This window comes from Panulirus ornatus, chromosome 3 (assembly GCF_036320965.1).
Source record: "Panulirus ornatus isolate Po-2019 chromosome 3, ASM3632096v1, whole genome shotgun sequence".
Classification (NCBI taxonomy): domain Eukaryota; kingdom Metazoa; phylum Arthropoda; class Malacostraca; order Decapoda; family Palinuridae; genus Panulirus; species Panulirus ornatus.
Window position 1 is genome coordinate 25,259,981 of NC_092226.1, and position 7,021 is coordinate 25,267,001.

General features: G+C 43.9%; 1 protein-coding gene across 8 annotated transcripts in view; it reads left to right on the top strand.

Annotated features, from left to right (window-relative positions):
- Positions 1-7,021, top strand: part of LOC139761399 (Fanconi anemia group J protein homolog) — a 1,968,572-nt gene that overhangs the window by 943,153 nt on the left and 1,018,398 nt on the right. Inside the window, exon 1 of one of the 8 annotated variants that reach the window (XM_071685580.1) lies at positions 4,576-4,769. The exons of the other annotated variants lie outside the window; for them this stretch is intronic. The gene's annotated coding sequence lies outside the window, so the exon portion shown is untranslated. Of the gene's footprint in view, positions 1-4,575; positions 4,770-7,021 lie in introns of those variants that run through there. 8 annotated transcript variants of the gene reach the window in all.

A 7,021-nucleotide genomic window follows, 5' to 3' on the forward strand; every position in this document is an offset into this window, starting at 1 on the left:
TACATAATCCACCCATCTTTCTCCTTTGTCTAAAACGGAGCTCACTTTCTCTTGGAAGTGGAAGGACTTTGTTACGCATTACCTTTCCCTGAATCCCTTTTCTCTCTTAATTAGGTTGTTTTTGTCGTGCTTATAGTTAGAGGTTGTTTTTTTTTCGTGCATACAATTATCTTTCTTAGTGTGTTACAGACGCCAGTCGTCAGAGAGACGAGTGTGTAGTTCACCGTAATTGTTTGGTCTATTTCCTGAAAGATAGGTATGACATTAGCCTTTACCCACGCCCTTAACACTACACTTTCCTCCACTGACATACCGAACAGTATTTCTAGTGTCGTCTCGGGTATGTCTGCCCACTTTTTCATCACATAAGGAAAACTTTATTAGGATCTTGAGCCTGAAATGGGTAAAGACGTAAAGACCTTTTAGTAGTCTGCTTTATGTCATTCAGTTTGTCTTTTACAGTATCCTCCACAGCTCTCCCCCTGGAATCCCATATCCTGATTAGCTACTCTTTGACCCACAGTTTACTTCTGATGAACTGGTGGAAAAATGTTGGCTTATTCCCTTCCTTGTGTACTATATCCTTCACGAAACTTCTCTGCTCTTCCTTTGTTAACGTCTGATAACTTGTCCCTCCTCCTCTTTACGTCCCTCAAATTGCTGGATGACTATGGTGCCGCCTTCATACATCTCCCCCCGCGGTTCATGTCTTAAGCTTCGTTGAGCTTCGACATGTTTGTTTGAGCCGTATCTCTTCAAGTCCATCTTTATTTAGAGGTAAAGGTACCTGTGTACTTTCTTCTTTAGATGAAGCAGTTTTGTCTTTATTGTTGTCATTATGTGTTTGTAGTTTTGCCTATGTTATTATCTTTGTGTATTTGTTGTGGTTCACTAACATTCCTTGAAAGATTGTGAATAACCAACACCACACTGTGATTCTTCTCTACGGTTGTTATTCCTATGCATATGTACTTTGCGAATGAGCCATCCATCATTATTACCTGAAACTTGATAATGTACCATTAGTAATAGGGGCCAGTCCCACTTACTCCCTTATCTTCCCTTTCCCTCCGTGTTATCTTGTCAGCCCTCCAGACAGACCTTATCTCCGCAGTAGTGTTTTCTCCCCAGTGCCCTGGCCCGATCCTTGAACTCGCTTTCTTTTCCTTCTTTTCCATTCACCACCAGTCCGTTACGCGTTCGTATGCAGTATAGTCACTCTGCCGTTCGCTTCATGTAACAGTTCTGACCTCTAAGGTGTGTGTGTGTTGAGAAATCATACATTTTTATATATATATATATTTTTTTTTGGGGGGGGGTGGAGTGTAGGGTAGTTTTCCCCTTCCTTTTGTACATTATCGAAATGCCCGCAACTTTATCATCAACTTTTCATATATTGCAGTTTTCTGTGATCACTCTGAAACTCTGACCATTTTCTATGTCCTCTGTGGCTATGTTTACGGTGGCGCACACCCCTCCCCCGTTCTCTCTCTCCATCACTGAGAGTCATCGGGACATATCATAATAGTTTGTGCTCCTCGTTCTCTCGTGTGTTGTGTCCGCCGCACACAAACCTCACCACTCCTCTTTTATCTTTTTTTTTCCCCTTCCTGCTGTTTACGTAATGAGAGAGAGAGAGAGAGAGAGAGAGAGAGAGAGAGAGAGAGAGAGAGAGAGAGAGAGAGAGAGAGAGAGAGAGAGGAAAATACGCGTATCGTACCCACCCACCCATCCACCCTCCCGTCCCGTCCCCTCCCTCCACCAAGCCCCTAGTAAAGATCCTCTCGGTGGACACTTCCAAGGGCTCGAGACCCTCTGATGTCTGACCAGCGGATTAAAAAATGCACCAACCGTTTGTTGTTTTAAGAGGCAGGTGGGTCTTTGAAGGTAAGGGAGGGGGTGGGGTTGATGGGAAGCTCTGGGGGTGGGGGTGGAGCAGCAGCAGCAGCAGCAGAGAATGGAGTGTGGATGTTACAGGTGAAGTAGAGAGGATGGGGGAAGGAGGCTGGCTGGCTATTGTTTTCCCGCCTTTGCATGTCTTTGATTTTTTTTTTTGCTATATATTTCCCTTTTTTGTGGGGGGAAGGGGGGCTCGTTCTCCCTTCCTTTGATTGCTCTGCCGATCATTATTGATTACTGCGGGCGTTGTATAAATGCTCGACATCCTCTTTTTCTTAAGAAAAAAAAAGAAAAAAAATAAGAGAGAGAGAGAGAGAGAGAGAGAGAGAGAGAGAGAGAGAGAGAGAGAGAGAGAGAGAGAGAGATGAGTCGTCCGTACCCAGCGGCCGGAGGAGTATCATTCATTAAGTTGTTAAAAGGACGTTACTTATGAGCTGGTATCGCCTCATCGTTGGTGGGTGGTGGGCGTGATGATGATGATGGTGGTGATGGTGGTGGTGTCATGGTTGTTACATTTGGGGATTGTATGTGCCGTCCAGGTTTTTGGGTTTCATGTTGCTGTTCTGTAGTGGTGGTGACGCTTTGAGTTGTTTCCGTGGTCTAACCTTTCCTCTTTTCCTAAAACCTTAACACATCTTCACTCCTCGCCTCCACGAGGTAATGATCACACATCTCACCATCTGCCCCTCTCAGCAAATTCACATCCAGAAGTTTCTCTTTTCCACGTCCATCAGTGAGCATGCAATCCAATAATGCACATCCTTCCTGCTCTCATATGTATAACTGTGTTATGTCCTTTCCAAATCAGGTATTCCCATTCACCAGCCCTCTTTCAGCATACAGATTCACAAGCTGTTCACCATTTCCATTCACTATTCTAAATACCTTACGCCCCCCCATTTGTACCATCAGTTTCTACATTACTCAACTTCGCATTCATATCGTCCCTCACTAATACCCTGCCTCTTCCATGAACACTGCTGACACACTCACTCAGCTGCTCCTTAAACACTTGCCTCTCATGATCTGTCTTCTCATGGCCAGGTGCAGCAGTACCAATCAGCCATCCCTCGCGATCCAGTGTCATTTTTACCCACATCATTCTGGAGGTCACTGCTGCAGGAACTCACGGATGGGAGAGGTCTTAGGGCTGTAGCCCTAGGACCCCTTTCACAAAGGGCTCCTAGGATTGTATGATGTTGATAGTAGTGATAATGATAATGATGGTAGTAATATAAAGTCAAAGAGTTAGATCTACGAAAGTGGACCTGCTTATAGGCAGAAGACCTAGGAATAAATATGTAAACCTACAGTATATATATATATATATATATATATATATATATATATATGTGTGTGTGTGTGTGTGTGTGTGTGTGTATGTGTGTGTGTGTGTGTGTGTGTGTGTGTGTGTGTGTGTGTGTGTGTGTACCAATACTGCTGAACATTGATGAAAAAACTTTCATGTTACTGGAGAGCGGAGCTAATTCTCAAGGCTTTGTCATGTGTCATATTCTCGTACGAGTTTTCCCATTTCGTATTGGAGTTACCATATCTTCCTCAGCAAAGAAATCGCTCTCGTATGGGTGGGCAGAGGAGGGGCACGGTTGATTTGTTTTAACTTTGAAGACCGAGTAGACTTTCCTTTTTTTTCACCACAGTTAATATATGGATTTGAAATGTGTTGATAAAACATAACGTATATATATATATATATATATATATATATATATATATATATATATATATATATATATATATAGCCTAGTAATAGTGATCCCGCCTCCTACGCTGGGGAACCAGGTTCGATCCTGGCTGTTGGAGGTTTGTATGTTATATGGTAGTGCGCGTTCATATACACTGTTTACGTATATGTATATATATATATATATATATATATATATATATATATATATATATATATATATATATATATATATATATAATTCCTATGAGTCCACGGGGAAGTGAAACTCGGTAAGTTTCCGTGGGCTCAAGAATATTTTTATCACGCGCTCAGTGTGATCCTTTCCAATATATATATATATATATATATATATATATATATATATATATATATATATATATATATATATATATATATATAAAGTTTGAAAAAGAGTTTTAAGTATTGATTTGGTGCTTCGGTCGTATTCGTATGGTGCTTAGAGTTGGTGTCCAGGATCTTGGAATTGTTGGCCGAGGTCCTGGAGTTGCTGGTTAGGGTCCTCGAGTTGATAGCCAGGGGGTCCTGGGTTGGTGGCCAAGGCCCTGGAGTTGATAGCCAAGGCTCCGGAGATGGTAGTCAAGGTCCTGGAGTTGGTGGCCATGGGTCCTAGAGTTGGTGGCCTATAGTGTAGGACGGAAGGTTGAACCTTGCTGGCCTGGGTCACTGTTCCTTCATATAGCTTTATCTCTCCATCCACAGAATCCCCTGTTTTTTCTCGATAATCCAACCTTTGCTATCTCCTTCACCGCTAGTATTGCTAATCTGCCATCTCTCGTTATCATTGCATCACTATCAGGACTGCCCTGCTATCACTTCCTTATCTCCTTCACCGCTATCAGTACTGCCGTGATATCACTGGTTATCTCCAGCACTGCTATCACATGTCATCTGATACGCTGCCAGTAGTACTACCCTGCAGTATTTTGTATGTCGGGCCTGTGTAGCAAGCTGTTGTACGGTCGTATGATCTTGCCCTCCTATATAACCCAGGATTGAACTCTACTGATCCAGGATTGTACTCTGCTAACCCAGGATTGTACTCTGCTAACCCAGGATTGTACTCTGCTAACCCAGGATTGTACTCTGCTAACCCAGGATTGTACTCTGCTAGCCCAGGATTGTACTCTGCTGGCCCAGGATTGTGCGTAGTTAAAGGACTTTGATTGTTTGTTTTGACGGTGCAGTCGCAAAAATTGCGCTCAGATCGTGGGAGGTAAGAGGTGTGAAATCCCCATGGATAGAAATAAGAAATCTCAAGACAGCGGCAAGAACGGCGGGCGGGGGAGGGGGAGGAGTGTCAAGGGTAGTTTTCATAACCTCTCGCTTCTGAATGCAGCAGGTGCCAAATGGCCATCCATCTTTAAGGCACAGGTGTTGAGATATTGGGCTCTGGCGCGTGAGGATCAGCATAAAGGTCACCTTGTGAAAAGAAGCTCCTCACATTAAATGCTGGGACTGGCAGGCCTTAAAGAACAGAGACACGCGTATCTCCCCGAGGGAAGCATAACCCACACAAGGACATTGATTTTCCTGCCTTTGCCTTAGCCAATCAGGCGTCAACTGTTGCTCCTGTGCTTTTTCTTTCATAGGAGAATCTGTAAAAAAAAAAAAAAGAATTAAGAATATATGAATACTTTGGTAAATTTGGAGATTTTTCACTTCAAAAATCTAAAAAAGAAAATGATAAATTTGGAGATTTTTAATTTTTAATTTTATTTTATGGGTTTTATGACGAGGATGGCGAAGGGGTGAACCACGAGACATGCTTGTAACGCGAAACCTGCTCGTCACAACAGTCTTCAGGACCTAGATCCATCATGCTGTAAAGCCATTAAGAACTTCATCAGGAGAACGTGACGAATATAATGTTTGACCATAAGTTACCCAATAAGAGGGGCCAAGTGAAAGCTTTATAGGGACTCTTGAGGAATGGCATGTTCCATTCCTTCCCTCCTTTTACAGCGACGTTGGCCAGACCCCAGTAGAAATGTGGTCAGATACTCTCTCTCTCTCTCTCTCTCTCTCTCTCTCTCTCTCTCGATCAGGACTGCAGGGTGCTGACCTCTTCCTAGACTGTCAGATCCCTCTCATGTACTTCAAAGCATACTGATATATTGAAAGAAAAAAGAAAAAATGCGTTTTTGTGGTATGAAGTTCGAGGTAAGGGAAGGGGTGGTGTTGGGGAAGGTGGGTGTCGAGGACTGAAGAAAGTTTGAGTCCTGGCCTCTGTTGATCCGATGACGTGTGAGTATCGGCATGCGCAGCCTCTGTTGTCAGGACCGCAACACTGTTTGTGGTCATATTCATCCATGCCCGTAATTTCCTCTGTGGAATGCACAACAGATGGCTGAAGTTGGTTTCTTTTATGCGTCTTTAGGTGATATGCGACACCGGGCATCTGACATGAGTTTTCCTTTGGCCTTCAGGCGCACTGGACTCTCGGCGTCTAGATGTTTAATCCCAGTATGTGTCTTCAGAAATGTTTGGAATAGTGTAGTGTAGGTGCGCGGCGAACATGAGTTTCCTACGAAAATATTATCGTTGTATTTGTAAGAAGAAATCGCTTCCACGTCCATCGATTACTTAATGAATGTTAGGTTGGGTTAGGTTAGGTTTGGTTTGATTTGGTTTTGTGGGTTGGTATTGTTCATTTCATATATAGCTGTTATTTTACAACAGCAGCACATTACCAATTAACCCCTCAAAAAAAAACCTAACCTTGCCTTACGTAACATGAATTGTTTTGAATGATCTCAGTAAGCGGAGTAGAATTCTTCTGGACGTAAGGAATCCGTTGATGTGATTTTCGTCGAATTAGATTATTTACGTTTTCTTTTTCTTTTTAAAAGTCAGGCTCACGTATGATGGCGAGCTGAACAGATGGAGGGAGAGAGGAGCAGGTCGAGTGTGTTGATGAGAGCTAGGGAGAGCAGGCACTCTGAACTCAAGAGAGGCAGGGAGGGCAGGTAGAGAGAGAGAGAGAGAGAGAGAGAGAGAGAGAGAGAGAGAGAGAGAGAGAGAGAGAGAGAGAGAGAGAGCATTGTGTGAGAGTGTGATGGAGGGCGGGTAAAGTGGGTATCGGTGTAGGATAGTGAGGTGCTGTAATGAGGACGGTGTACGGTGTTCCAGGAACGCCGCCCGGAATCCCAGATCGGTAACGGCGGCGATGTTGACAAATGATAGTTAGGAGCGCGCGAGAAAGCACTTCTGGATGGTGGCGGTGGCGGGGGGTTCGGTGGCGGAGGAGTGGTTGGGGTTGGGTGGGGGAGAAGCCTTTACCGTTGGTGGTGGGGGGGGGGGGGTATTTTGCGTCTGGGGCAGAAAGAATCCCTTACTGTTAACGGAGAGGGCTAAGGGGAGCTGATATTTTCGGATGGAAGAAGAAATAGGCTT